The sequence below is a fragment of the Lissotriton helveticus genome, chromosome 6 (genome assembly GCF_964261635.1).
Source record: "Lissotriton helveticus chromosome 6, aLisHel1.1, whole genome shotgun sequence".
Taxonomy (NCBI): Eukaryota; Metazoa; Chordata; class Amphibia; order Caudata; family Salamandridae; genus Lissotriton; species Lissotriton helveticus.
Window position 1 is genome coordinate 1,949,977,768 of NC_136067.1, and position 15,693 is coordinate 1,949,993,460.

The window sequence follows — 15,693 nt, forward strand, 5'->3', positions numbered from 1 at the left end:
ATTTCTGTGTATTACTTGTTGTGAGGCTGCTCTGTCCACTCCAGTCGACGCGCCGACGACGGACACACTCCTCGGCCGCCGCCGGGCCCCGACCCCTGGGCCCGGCGTGGCCACGTTCGCAGTCCTCCTCTTGGTGACCAGAGAGCAAAAGCTGCCAGGAGGTGGTCAAGGTGCGGGCTGCAGCGGCACAGTTTAGCGGGGCGCGGGCGGCCGGACGGCCATGGCGTTTGAGAGAGTCAGACAGCGTCGTCATGCGCAACCTGCAGCACTCTCTAATCCCCCGCCGCTTCTGCACTTGATTTCCTAGTTCCTCCGGACGTGACGGCTGCGGTCGGCACATCCGGATTTAATCCCGGCCCCCTGGTGCGCCACACACGGTGATTGACAGCTCTGAGCTGCACTGCAGTATCGACTGAGAGAGCAGCCCGGCCCCCCTGCAGGCACTGTGAGGAGTCTGAGAGTTGCCGCGCGCATTGTAGCGCGCGCCGCTCTCACACAGAGCTGAGAACTGCACTGTCTCTGCAGTTAACTGTTTAGGCACTCGGGTTGACCAGAGCACCTCAGAATAGCAGAGAGAGCCCGGGAGGCACAGGTCGAAAATGTGTGACAATGCATTTCAGTGCGGTGATGCGGATCACCGCACTGAAATGCGTGAGTGTCACACCTGTTGCGTGACGCTTGGCAGGACTGGGTTCCTTCATGGGTGTCATGGTCTAATTTACAATGGTGTGTAACTAAGAAAAAGATGATGTGATATTATTTCCGATGATGTCACCTTTATGCTAATTAGCAATATCAAAATTAGAAAATTCCTTTTTTTTTTTATCTCCTGCTTTCCAAATGTTGACATGTATGCTCTAACCTTCGACCTCCCTTGCCCACAACCACACCCTCTGCTACCCTGTACTGAGCAAATGGGTTGTTTGGTGAGTCAAAAAGGAGAGCATTGAACTTGCTTTCTGCATTCGTGCTAACAGCCAAAAATGGGATTAATTTAGCTGTATCCTGTCTGAAATTGCTACTGCTTCAAAAGCAGTAAATGGGTAAACTGCATTTTCCCATTAAAAAATCTCTTTTTCTTGTTCTGAAATGTTGGTATATATGGGTATTTTTAAGACAGGCACAATTTATGCCTATCAAAAAAGTAGCACACGATTTTAGGCCACGGATTCTGCCTTTTTTTGCAGCAATATTTGCCAACCCAAGCCGCAAACTCCTAGAGGGTGTGTGTGGTTAAATCGTACCAGATGCTTCCGCGGGCGCATACACAGCATCAATGGAGTCGTTTTAGTCCCTCTTCGATGTCTATCATAGACTAGTGCACCGGTTCGTCGTCCCTTTTCTATGCCTATGGTCCTTCCGAGCCGCGGAAGCAGAGCAGCGCGCGCAGTTTGAATCGGTGCTGCAGAGCGGTGGACTGAGGCTTCTTCACGGGTCCGTGGTAAGTACGGCGGCAGCACTGGAGGGGGGTGCGTCGAACGGCACCGGAGCGGGGCGGGGGGAAATATCGATGTGCGGAACCCCAGCGAGGGACTCTAGAAGGAGTGCGTTTGAAGTTTTCGAGTGACGGAGATGGGGCAACATGGAGGACGCCGCAGGGGGACGAATGACCATGGAAAGGCCAGAGACTCTCGTTAAAGGTGGGGCGTGCACCAGAGGCCTGGCGTTGGTGGTGCAGCAGACACCGGACGTCTGCGTACTTGTGTTGGGACTGGAGGGAGGCCTGCCTCCGGTGTTGACAGATGACTCCGTCTCACCTGGCAGCACTTTTCCAGCAAGGCACTTTAATTTAGACCATGTGTATGAAGTAACCACTCAGAAGTTTAAGTAGGTAAGTGTATTTATTCCAACCATAAGGACACGAAGTTATCTCTTCAAGAGCCAAGCTGAATCCAGATTCCAACCGGAACATAGAACATAGATAGAACATAGAATAAACAAATAGAAGTTCTAACTTCCAAACTACTTAAGCTTATGCATGTTACACAGAATATATATATATACATACATACTACACATCTTATTCCTTTAAAAGAAAATAACTATTCACACACATTATTAAAACGAGAAGGTTTCTTAATGATCCTTCCACATGAAGTCTTTTGATCATCAGATGTTGAACAACCTTCAAAAGACAAAGAGGTTTCACTGAGATCAGGTTGAGGCAAATCTTGAATAACAACCTGAAAATCAGAAGAAACTCCATCATTAGAAATAGATCCACAATTCTCTTGTTGAAAGATTGAAGTGTCAGAAGTTTGAGAATAATTAGATTCTGAACATACATCACAATCCAACATCCACCAAAACATTTTTTGAGAAGGGCCATCAATTAAATCATGAGTTGAATTTTTACTAATAGTCAGACGGTACATGTTCCAAACTTCACCATTGTCAAGAACTACAGTATTATTATTTATTTTGGTAATTTTATGAGGTTCGCTAAACCTGCTAATCCCTTTAGGATTTTTCTTAGCAAGTTTGATACGGACCCATTGACAAACAGACAGATTACAAGGTTTACTACCGTGCTTCATGTCAAAATAAGCCTTATTCTTAGATTGAGATGTTTCAATAAGTTGCTTAATATTATCCCAAAATAAGTATGTCTGTAGCATGCCTGCATGGTTAGGGTTGAGGTGGTGTATTAGGTGGACGTAAGGGGATGCAAGGTATGTACATGTTGTGGACAACAAAGCAAGGCTTTGGTCTACCACCCGCGCTCTAACCTAATGTATCAAGAATTAAAGATAAAGCAATAACGTTTGATGTAAAACGTGAGAGGGAAAGAGATATTCGTGTTGTGGCTGAATGGCACAATGTGTAACTAGAAAACCTGGATCAGTCCTGGCTTCTCCACTGACCAAATTGTGATTACTTGTGCAGGATGTGTGCTCTACAAAATCTTCTGTGTTAATGTGGTCAAGTCCCCATGTCTTATGTTCCAATGGTAAAAACCACATAGGCCACACCGAACAACGACTTGGCTCTTAGTTTACTAATAGCATTGTTGTCAGAAGAGGAGCGGCATTTTAGGTTCATGATTGAAAAGTATCACATATAATAAATGCCTCCCAATGCAGTGATATAATTTGATGCACTAAGGTGAATACTTTCTGCATGTTAGTGGAATATACTATTTTGAAGGGAGTTACTCATATTTTTACATATTTAGTGCAAGATGCCTTTAAAAAGGAAGGTGTTCCTAAAGATAAAGATGTGCAGGACTCCTTTGTTTATTGACCGTTATTTTACTGAACGTGTAATTCTCACCTATGTCGCATCTTTCTGAATGTTCATGCTCTGTCAAGGAAACAGCAGTTTAGAGCTGCTGTTCATAGGCAGGCTATATGTAGTGCTTAATTTGGCCCGTGTTTTCTGGTGCTCGACACCAGCACTTAATTGTCAGCACCAGCTCTAGTGACAGTCCATCACATGGGGGCCCTGTATGTTTAATTTTGAGATGAGCACAACAAGGTTTTTATAAGTCAATATACGTTGAAAACAGAACATTACCTGACTCTCGCACCATTATTATAGCTTTGGATGACCTGGAATAGGCTGAATTGTCACACTTGTAGGGGTGTGATGGTTAGTAGTTGTGGTGATGCTGTCATTGGCAGAACTATACGGGCAGTGTGTGGTGCAGGCTGTTGTGGCCTCCCTTGTAAGAACTCTGCACTGTTTTATTCTTCTTCAAATTAAACAATTAAACATTGGCCCCATGCGGCCCCCGCGCCGTACTTTTAGTATTCCTGCTTTACAGAGTTGTTGCACTATAGACATTGCATTCTCGATTCTGTGCAAGTGACCCTCTTGAATCAATACATCAGGTGGGGTTTGGTAATAATGAAAGCAGAGGATTAGAAGAGGGCTGCTGAAAGGGGTTTACCTGCTAACTCTAGGCCCACCCACAATCTGCGTGTAGGCATGGAGTAATCCGGTGGGTCTGACATTCCACATAAAAAGGGTTATTGCACACAAACCTGTGTTTTGGTCAAAGCTTTAAGTGGACTGGGTCCCTTCTGGTCTCTGATCCGGTAGTAATAAAAAATCGACATGAAAAAGGGTACCTGTAGGACTCTATATTTATGTCCCTAAGTTTATTGGCAAATAACACCGATCAAGTTCTGAACAATGAATGTAAAAAAAAGTTAAGGTAATTCATGTCACAGATTTAGTTCCTGTTTATATTTTTCCTGTTTCACTTATTCTTGCGTCACTTAAAATTGTTAGCTATTTCAGGTTGTTATGTTTCTGTATTTGTCTTTGTGTAACACACAGTCTCTTGTATAGGTCATATTTTGAACTGAGTCGTCTCCAGGTGTTTCTAACTGGCCACGATTGAGACTTATGGAGCTTAGGCTGAAGGTAGTGTGATTTTCTCATAGTGCCTGTCACTATGTGAATAAGGTGTCACACATGGTTATCCAATCCTTGGCCTCTCATAGAGCAGTGGTCATGCATTGCAATTGTGATTCTGTGGACATGTTTGTGAAAATGGTACACAGCTGTCAAAATAATGACTTGGCGAAAGTAAAAGAAAATACAGTGCTTACAGCTGAATGGGTGCATTGCGGATTTGGTGAAGTGAAGGAGATGCAAGGAGGTGCTTTCAGGAGAGAGTGAAAAGAGGGTGCTGAAGGGGCAAGAGAAGAGGTGTAAAATATGTAGATAGACAAGATGGGTAGAGAAAAAGAACGTACATGTCTAACAGAATGACTGATGTAAGGACGAGGGAGAACAGCAGGTAAGTGGTTTAAAGGAATTTATTTAGTAGCAGCACAATACTCCTGAACAGCTCAGCCGGTAGATGATAACTGCCACAAATAGAACATGGAACAGCAGAGAAAGTAGGCACGCTATATACATTCCATGTAGAACATATGAAAGCAGCACATAGATAAAATGGTCCACTCTGAAGTGGGCATCCTCCGAGTTATCAAGTCTCACTTACAATTGGTATATGCCGTGGATCCCGCTATCACCGAGACCTCTTACCTCCCTCATCTTCAGGGGTTGACCCTGCAGTCCCTCCCCAAGGCGGCGCAGGATGAGCTGGATGAAACCCCGCCGGTGCGTGCGGCGATGGCCTGTCTGCTGCGGGCTAATTTCCCGGGGAGTGATGGCTTCCCCCCTGAAATTTATCAGGCATTCGAGGGTACACCTTCCCGTTTCCTCTTGCAAGTATTTCTTGAGACGTTCGAATGCGAGACTCTCCCACCGAGTATGAATCAGGGCGAAATTTGTATGATCTTGAAGCCGGGGGGAGATAAGTATGACCCTTCGGCATATCGTCCAATTACAATGATTAACACGGACGTGAAGATCTTGACTAAACTCTGGCCCATCCGTCTGGCGCCGCATATGGCCCACCTGTTCCACGCGGGGCAGTGGGGGTTTATCCCAGGACTCAACACAGCCATGAACCTGCGGCGGTTAAATCATATTATGCACGAGGTTTGCGATAGGGAGGAACAGATGGTATTGGTGTCGGTCGACCTCGCTAAAGCATTCGACGCGGTCGATTGGGGGTATCTGCTGGAAGTCCTCGGGCGGTAGTGCCGGGCCCCAACTTTTGTCGCTGGATTTGCATCCTATACAAGACCCTCCGTGCCAGGGTGAGACTGGGAGTGGCACGATCAGAGGAGTGGCGATTAGGACGAGGTACACGCCAGGGGTGCCCCCTCTCACTGCTCCTGTTTGCCCTGGCCATAGAACCCTTTGCTGTTCGAGACCGTACGGGAATGGCGCAGTGGGGCATAGCGGTGGGGGACACGTGCAGTGTCGTCTCCTTGTATGCGGATGATGCCTTATTTTATTTGACGGCCCGCGGGAGTCACTGCCGATCTTGCTACACCACCTGGACCGGTTCCGCGAGGCGTCTGGTCTGAAACTTAATTGCGGCAAGTCTGTGATATTCCCGCTTGCGGGGTATGGTTCGGTGCCACTGACAGATTTGCCGGACCTTGGGCTGCGCTGGGAACAGGAAGCATTCCGTTACCTCAGAATTCAGGTGGCCCCTACAGACTCACAGCTGCTGGTCCGGAATATCGATCGGATTCTTAAGTCCCTACAGCAATCGGTGGCCTTTTGGAACTCCTTGTCTTTTTCTTTAATGGGACGGCTAGCCGTCGCTAAGATGGTAATGCTTCCCAGGATGCTATACGTCCTCCAGAATTCTGTGTCCTCATAGCATAGCCATCACCACAAGCCTTCGGATGGTCATGAATCCCCTTCATTGTTTGCTGGCGCTGGTTCCCAAGCCAAGGAACCTTTCCTACAAACTATTACACTTAATGTTGGTACTGGCTAGGGGTAGGGTGACGATTACCTGGATGGGACAGAGGGCCCCAGAGGTGACCTCTGGCTTAAGGATGTGAGGGAATGGTCCCTAGCTGAGGAAACACATATGCAGCTTACGCGCAGGGATGAGAAACTGCAGGATGGTTTAATCGCTTTGCGAACTATGTGTGCTTCAGGACTGACAGAAAGGGGGCCTTCATCCCAGAGTGACTCCGATGGGGCGAGCAACGAACTGTTCTCGCCAGTGAGGTCGGGGTCTGACGGGGAGGGAGGGGGGGGAGGGACTACTAGGGCTTATTTATTGCAAGGGATAGAGTGGTGCTCGGCTGCTTCCTCATGCTCTTTTTTTGTTCCATGCTATTCTGTTACTCCTTATGGGTCTTGCCTGTCCCGATGATACCTGTGCCGTAATGAGGTTGTCGAACTGTCTACATATGTTGTAGCAATGCCAATTTGAGGGGGGGTCCTATACATGTTGTATAACCGAAAAATAATGTTTTTTTAAAAAAAAGAATGTAACACATCTCACCTCATAACACAAAAAAAAAACAAGAAAACAAAATTAACAGAAGAAAATGATAACATTAAGTTCTGTACCTTTTTGGCATAGAAATGGTTCTGTTGTTAATTTTAACCCTTGAAGCAAAAGATAACCCTTCATCAGGAACAGGACGATTTTGTGAAGAAGTTTTAAAAACAATGTGAACTTGGAGTCTTCACAAGACCTGCATCTGACAACTATTCTTACATTCCAGACCTTCCCATCCTGACTAACCACACCGTTTTTACACACCGTCACATAACAGGATAACCAAATCTTGAACGACCTTTGGCTAAAAAACCAGGTTTCTTGATCCTGACAAAATCTCCAACAACAAAATCAGGAACTCTAACCTTCCATTTGTCATCAAAAGCTTCCTTCATTTTATCTTGCTTCTTCCTTACCCTACCAGCAATGACATCCATATCAAATCCATCCACCTGCTTACAGGATTTCTTTTTCGACCAAGGGAAAATATCAGAGTCCGGATCTCTCACCTTAAGAAGCCTAAAAGGACTCCCACCCGTAACAGAATGGGGAGTAATACGGTACATCCATAATCTCCTCCTCAAACCATCTCTCCAATGCTCACCAGACACACCAACAGACTCCATACTATCTTTAAGAAAATGATTGAATCTTTCCACCTGACCTTTTTCCCTAGCTTCATACAGGGAAGTGGTGATGTGTCTGATCACACATTTGGTGAAAAACTCTTCCATTTCTTGAGAGACAAGTTGAACTCTGTTGTCAGAAACTAGGACTCCTGGACAACCTTCCCTGGCAAAAACCTCTTTGAAAAAAGAAATGGCAGCCAGAGAAGTAGCACTTGCAACAAACTTGACCTCAGGCCACTTAGAATGATAATCCACCATAACTAGAGCAAAGCGAGCATTAGATGGTAAACATTTGAAAGGACCTGAAATATCAAAATCAACTTTTTGCCAAGGTGATTCGGGCCAAGTCACAAGTTTGAGAGGAACAGAAAAAACTCTGAGCATCATGTCACCATTAATACAGAAAGAACATTCCCTGACCGTTCTACCCACCATCTTGTCAAGACCAGGCCACCAAAAATTGGCTTTAATAAGACGCTTCATGGAAGACATGCCAAAAGGTCCCTCATGGGTGAACTGTACATTTTTATGCTTAACACAAAGTATTAATACTCATTTGATTAAAGTGAAACTCGTTCTGTTCTTTGAAAAATCGTACAAACCCTTCTTTAATCCCACTTTGTGTTGGTGCTCCCCCTTCTTGTCTGTGCCCAGTACAGACCGGACTAGGGTCTCTCTACCAGTCTACCTCGCTTGTCTAGTAATCCTTTGAGGTAGTCAAGGCACTGGGGAGAGTGTAGCAATGTGATGCACCCTGGAACTCTGTGCTGCATCCCAAAAACCACCCTCAGGGTCACGTTATATGTGGCTCACCTTCTACCTAACGCACTGAAATTGTGTTCCTAAAAAAGCTATCCACAGTCCTCCAGGGCCTGCGTGTGCAGGCCTTGCATAAGCGACTCGCAACAAGAGTCATCTACTTAACCAGCCCCTCTCTAATTCCATTTCCGTTCATGATACTTCAAGGTTATTGCACAGAGTCAGACAGGCGTGCCCTACTGAACTACTAACTTTACTAACATACCTATCGGGTTCGTTTTTACTGCCCTTATAGGCATATTTGCATTATCACCACCGCGCAAATGTTGTCTGACCTTTTTTTTTTTTTTAACATGCAGAGTCACACAAGGGGTTCAAGGCCTTTACAAATTAATTCCAAAGAGGATCAGAAAGCAAGCGGAATGGGGCCATCACATTCCTGAACTAACAGCTTTCTCTGAAAAACGACAGCGGGCAGCAGCTGTAAATAAGACCAGTTGTGCTTTTGGCTCGAAGCGCCGTCTATAGTAGAAATAAACTTAAAGATTTAGTTAAGATGACTAAGAGAATAATTATTCCCAGCTTCTGTGAGACACCTGACATGGAGTGTCCAGTGTAATCACACAGCTTACCTGCTGCTCTGATGAGAAGGGCAGATGGCGCGGCTCCCGGCAGTTCTTTACTGCTTGCCCTACGCGACCTGCAAACAGCTACTCTGCCCTGCCACGCCTAACTGCTCCGCACTAGTACACTTAGCGCTCGTGGATCACACAATGAGCGCAGTGCTACTGAGCAAAAGGCAGGGGGAGTAGAGCCACAAGTGACACTGATGGAACGTCATCCTCTTCGGTCAGGCCCGCCCCGCCCTACTCACAGGGTCTCCACGAGCTACCGGTAGCTCGCGATCGACCGGTTGGAGACTCCTGCTCTAGTGTCATCTATAGATGTGGTCATGTTACGTCAATTGTAAAGCGCGCATCTCACCCAAAACGGTATCCTGGCGCTAAGAGAAGTGGGTAACTGCCCCATATAAGGCCTATTGGAAGAGCAAGGTTTTCATTTTCTCCTGGAATTCTAGTACGGTGCTAATGGCTCTGATGTCAAGGGGGGGACGTTCCACATTTTATGAGTCTGGTACGAAAAGGCGTGACCGCTAGTTCTGGCGTTTCGGATGCAGGGGACAGAGTGGAGAGGAAGTTGGTGGGGTGGAGTTATCTTGCATATTTTTGGAAGCTTACACGGCTGGTAAGGTAAGCATGACATATGTTGTGCAGTGCTTAGTATGTGTGTTTGAGTAGTTTGTAAAGGGCGTGTTTGTGTTTCAAGAGCCAGTGAAGGTTTTTGAGGTTAGGTGGAAATGTGGGTGCTGGAGGGAGGTTGAGGGTAAGTCTGACTGCTGCGTTCTGGATGACCAGGAGCCTTTTGGTGAGTTGAGCAGAGATTTCCACATGTGTTGCCATCATCTAACTTGAGCTTGGGTGATTGTATGACAGGTGTTGATGGGCGGAGCCATCTGAAGATTTTCCTAAGGAGTTTGAGGTTGTGCAAGGAGGATGAGGAGGTCGAGTTATCCTGGCTGGAGATTGAGATGTTACTGTGGATCACAATCCCTAGGTTCCTTGCTTGGTTATCCGGGAGTTTGTTCCGACCGCAGGCGAAGGAACAGAACAAGTTTTTTTTTTTTTTTTTAGTTTTTTTTAAGCGTTCCACCTGTCTTGTCCAAGTTTAGTTTCAGGAAGTTGGTCTTGAACCGGAGGGCGACTTCTGACATGCATTTGGGGAAATTTGCGTGGGTGTTTGGAGTTTCATCGGAGAGGGAAATGATGAACTGTGCTGTCAGCATAAGGGTTGATTTTGAGGTCTAGGGTGCTGAGAATGTTTCCGAATAGGGCTATGTAAATATTGGAGAGCCTGAAGCTCAGAGAAGAGCCTTGGGGGATTGTGCAAATCAAGTAGGAGGATTTGGAGGTGTAGAGGGCTAGGCTGATGGTCTGTGTGCGACCTCCGAGGAAGGAGCCGATTCACCTGAAAGCCCATCCTCGTATTCCTGGTGTGTGGGGCATTGTATGAGTATTCGGACCGAGAGTATTTCGAAAGCCGCTGAGAGGTCCAGGAGAATGAGCGCTGCAGTACCTCTCTCGACCAAGATGAGACGGGTGGCGATGAGTACAGCTTAAATGCTGTGGTTTGGTCTGAATCCTGAGTGGGATGAGTCCAGGACATGGTTGGCTTAGAGATGTTCAGCCAGTTATTGATGAGTTTTTACAGGATTATTGCTGGGTATGGTGGAAGGGAGATATGTCTGTAGTTTGCTGGTGTCTTAGGATCCGGTGTTGGCTTTTTAGGTCTCGCCTTTCCCATTCCGAAGGAATGGGAAATGGCGAGAATTCAAGTGCTCGAACTGATTGTCAAACCACCGCTTTTTTTCGTGGCGTTTTCTTCGAGTGCACGTACAGGCACGCGCTTTTGGCCCATACACTTTCATGGCCATCTGTTCCTGTTCCTCAATGTCCCTCCCACCCTTCGTTTGATCTTGCCGCGAGTTCAGGCTAATGGCCCTCCCCCCTCCTCCCCTAATTATGTGGCCGGCCGTACTTGTGTTTCCCGGCCGCTTCCCGGCCGCTCTTGTATTTAATTAGCAGCAGCAGCATTTCTCCTGCGCCAGGCCACATCAAAGGCTCTGTGCCACTTTCACCCACACGCAACACTTACAGACACGCAACGCCACTCACACCCACGCAAGCCCACTATCATCCACGCAACCCCACTCATCCATGCAACCCCACTCATCCACGCAACCCCACTCATCCACGCAACCCCACTCATCCACGCAACCCCACTCATCCACGCAACCCCACTCATCCACGCAACCCCACTCATCCACGCAACCCCACTCATCCACGCAACCCCACTCATCCACGCAACCCCACTCATCCACGCAACCCCACTCATCCACGCAACCCCACTCATCCACGCAACCCCACTCATCCACGCAACCCCACTCATCCACGCAACCCCACTCATCCACGCAACCCCACTCATCCACGCAACCCCACTCATCCACGCAACCCCACTCATCCACGCAACCCCACTCATCCACGCAACCCCACTCATCCACGCAACCCCACTCATCCACGCAACCCCACTCATCCACGCAACCCCACTCATCCACGCAACCCCACTCATCCACGCAACCCCACTCATCCACGCAACCCCACTCATCCACGCAACCCCACTCATCCACGCAACCCCACTCATCCACGCAACCCCACTCATCCACGCAACCCCACTCATCCACGCAACCCCACTCATCCACGCAACCCCACTCATCCACGCAACCCCACTCATCCACGCAACCCCACTCATCCACGCAACCCCACTCATCCACGCAACCCCACTCATCCACGCAACCCCACTCATCCACGCAACCCCACTCATCCACGCAACCCCACTCATCCACGCAACCCCACTCATCCACGCAACCCCACTCATCCACGCAACCCCACTCATCCACGCAACCCCACTCATCCACGCAACCCCACTCATCCACGCAACCCCACTCATCCGCGCAACCCCACTCATCCGCGCAACCCCACTCATCCGCGCAACCCCACTCATCCGCGCAACCCCACTCATCCGCGCAACCCCACTCATCCGCGCAACCCCACTCATCCGCGCAACCCCACTCATCCGCGCAACCCCACTCATCCGCGCAACCCCACTCATCCGCGCAACCCCACTCACGCGCGCAACCCCACTCACGCGCGCAACCCCACTCACGCGCGCAACGCCAACTCCCGCGCGCAACGCCAACTCCCGCGCGCAACGCCAACTCCCGCGCGCAACGCCACTCCCGCGCGCAACGCCACTCCCGCGCGCAACGCCACTCCCGCAACCCCACTCACACACGCAACCCCACTCACCCACGCAACCCCACTCACCCACGCAACCCCACTCACCCGCGCAACCCCACTCACCCGCGCAACCCCACTCACCCGCGCAACCCCACTCACCCGCGCAACCCCACTCACCCGCGCAACCCCACTCATCCGCGCAACCCCACTCATCCGCGCAACCCCACTCACCCGCGCAACCCCACTCACCCGCGCAACCCCACTCACCCGCGCAACCCCACTCACCCGCGCAACCCCACTCACCCGCGCAACCCCACTCACCCGCGCAACCCCACTCACCCGCGCAACCCCACTCACCCGCGCAACCCCACTCACCCGCGCAACCCCACTCACCCGCGCAACCCCACTCACCCGCGCAACCCCACTCACCCGCGCAACCCCACTCACCCGCGCAACCCCACTCACCCGCGCAACCCCACTCACCCGCGCAACCCCACTCACCCGCGCAACCCCACTCACCCGCGCAACCCCACTCACCCGCGCAACCCCACTCACCCGCGCAACCCCACTCACCCGCGCAACCCCACTCACCCGCGCAACCCCACTCACCCGCGCAACCCCACTCACCCGCGCAACCCCACTCACCCGCGCAACCCCACTCACCCGCGCAACCCCACTCACCCCCACTCACCCGCGCAACCCCACTCACCCGCGCAACCCCACTCACCCACGCAACCCCACTCACCCGCGCGCAACGCCACTCTCCCGCGCGCAACGCCACTCTCCCGCGCGCAACGCCACTCTCCCGCGCGCAACGCCACTCTCCCGCGCGCAACGCCACTCTCCCGCGCGCAACGCCACTCTCCCGCGCGCAACGCCACTCTCCCGCGCGCAACGCCACTCTCCCACGCGCAACGCCACTCTCCCACGCGCAACGCCACTGACACGCGCAACGCCACTGACAGATTGTGGGTGCAGATTCAGAGAAAACTCAGCAGCACCACCACCATTGCAATGCAATAGGTCTCGTTTTAACGCAAATTTAAGCTATAGGCCTTGTAAATGGCAAAGCCTTTTATTTATGTTCCAAAAACCAGAACGCAAAAATAAAGGGCATAATCATTTACAATGCTAATAGTTCAGACTCGCGTTATTGCGAGACCTATTGCATTTTCAATGCTTGTTGTTTAGTAATTGCAGGAGAGTGGCGTATTTCCATGTTTCCTGGAAGGTAGATGAAGGGAGAGAGTCATTGAGGATTGGGTGGTGCAGATTGGTTCTAAATCTTTGACTAAGGTGAATTGTGGGCTGGAGTGCAAGTGAGATCCCCAGTGGGTAGAGCTCATGGTGTTGACAGTTTCCGTGGGGATTATGGAGGTCCAGCAGGTCAAGGCATTTTATGGTGCTTTCTCACTGTTGTGTGGGAGGGCTGAGTGGACAGGTCTGGTTGAGGTGTGGAGTTGTAAATTATGCTTATTTTGTTGTGAAAATACAGAGTGACCTGGGAGCAAAGCTTCTATTACTATGTGGTGGGTGTGGGGCTGGTTGTGGGGGTGGGAAATTTCTTCATTCTAGAAAAGATTCCCTTTAGCTTATTGCTGCTGTTGTCAATCTGCTTGTTCGGAAATTAGTTTGGCTGGTCTGAGTTGCTATTGGTATTGTTGTAGGACTGGTATGAAGTTGTCGATGGAGCAGGACAAGTCTGGGTGGTATAACACAACATATACCATAAATGAGTGGTGAAGTAGCAGATGAATCAGAGCTTTTTGGTGTACCTTTGCGGGTCTGCTTGAAAAACTTCTATATGATCATGTATGTTGACCCTCCTATGAGAGTTAATGTTCTTCTCAGTCACACCTATTTTGTTTCTCTGTACTCATTTCCCTGTGTTCCTTCAATTAGGGAATACACAGATACAGTTTACACTGATATTTGTAGTTAACGTTTTCGTTTGTTTGTTTTTTCTTCAATTGTGTCTAGATCTGCAAATCATCTCCATTTTAATACATTTTCCCATTGAGTTTACTCCTCTACTTTTAATCCCTTTTTCTAATTTGTTTTGTGTTTCTAGCATTTACTTGTGCAATCTCTCCTCATCTAGAAGCTGCAATACTTTGCTTGCAACCTTGCTTTCTTTGCATTTTGTTTCACAGCTGCGTCGATTGTAGTGAATCAAAAGCACTGCCTTTGAAAAGTAATATTTTAAGTCAATCTTTTTAGGATGAAAAAGTCAAATGTCACTACACTGTGGAGGGTACATTTCCATTGAATTGACAGTACCAACCCTTCTCAACACTGGTAGTATACTTTTAATGGGATTGTATCGGTGCCCTCAATTGGCAGATATATTTTAACATTCTGTGATGTTACCATACAGGGTTTGTCTGGTGCAGAAAAGAGGCACGGTCAGCAAAATAAAAGCGGCCCACATTTATAAGCTGGATAGTCCACACTTGTAAATAGAGCAGCTCTCACCTTTTTAGGTCTCGCCTGTCGATGCGCATGCGCATCGAGCAAGGCGAGAGTATTGCGAGTTATCCACTCTTTATCCACACTGCAAGGAATCGTGGCGATTCCTTGCAGTGCCCGTGACTTTTAAGCTCAATGCGCATGTGCATTGAGCTTAAAAGCGCGTGCACAGCCGCCCGCATTCCTCCGACACCTTTGAAGTGAAGCTTAGCTTCACTTCAAAGGCCCCGGCTTCTTCACACCCACATGCCGCTCTGCCCCGCTCAGCCCCCTCCCCTGAGTCATCCTGCCTGCCCAGACTTCTCCTCCCCCCTAATTACATCCCGCTTTCACACTCGTTCGTTGCATGTGAAAATATTCAAAAAACGTGAAAACATATTTTATTCATACTGTAAAAGCAAAGTAATGCATTTAAAGTTGGAAACCCTTCATTTACATGTTCTAGTAGTTTTGCTGATTTAACTGTTGTGGCTTCATTTGTTGTCCATTATTTAACCATCTTGTGGTCCGGACTCGTAAACACATTCTGCTTTTCAGTAAAACTTAAAATGTGGGAATCAGCCATAAGCAAGTCTGAAAAGCCTCGCGGTGACGTCATCATAAAGCAAAGAGCTTCCAAGTTTAATAGGATTGATTGATGCAACATTTATTAAGACTTGCGTTAAACTTGCTGGTCACAGATGTGTACCATCAGTAGGGCCTGCTCCGCCTTTCATCCATCCTTCTGAGATAGATGTGAGGCACACAGGCAGGTAATATTAACGTGGTATTTACAGTTCTTTTTTAAATTCAAATAGTTTGGCTTTTACAGTTCAATAAAGCAAAAATACACTTTGGAAGCAAACGCTATTTAGAGAAAGAAAAAAAACTTTTGTAGCCTGTGGTCGAACAACCCGTGGCGTTTGTGACCTCCACTCACACCCCCTGGGGCGCAGCACTTCCTTTCCAAAAATGTGAATGAATAAATACGTCCTTCCTGGTAACCTCGCGGGCAGAGAATCCCTGCACAACCACAGAAACAACACAACTTCAGCTGCACGCGCACTTGTGCAACCCGTGCCTGTCCGGGGGACATTGCGTCATCCTGTCACCAGAATAGTAGGCCTGTTTTGCAGCATGAAAATAATTCACAGGGACCCTCGCCTGC

At 48.6% G+C, this 15,693-nt stretch overlaps 1 protein-coding gene across 1 annotated transcript in view; it reads left to right on the forward strand.

The window, feature by feature from the left end:
- Positions 1–1,354: 1,354 nt before the first annotated feature.
- PBK (PDZ binding kinase) overlaps positions 1,355–15,693 on the forward strand; it is a 147,694-nt gene continuing 133,355 nt past the window's right edge. The window contains exon 1 of the mRNA XM_078649951.1: positions 1,355–1,441. The gene's annotated coding sequence lies outside the window, so the exon portion shown is untranslated. The remainder of the gene's footprint in view (positions 1,442–15,693) is intronic.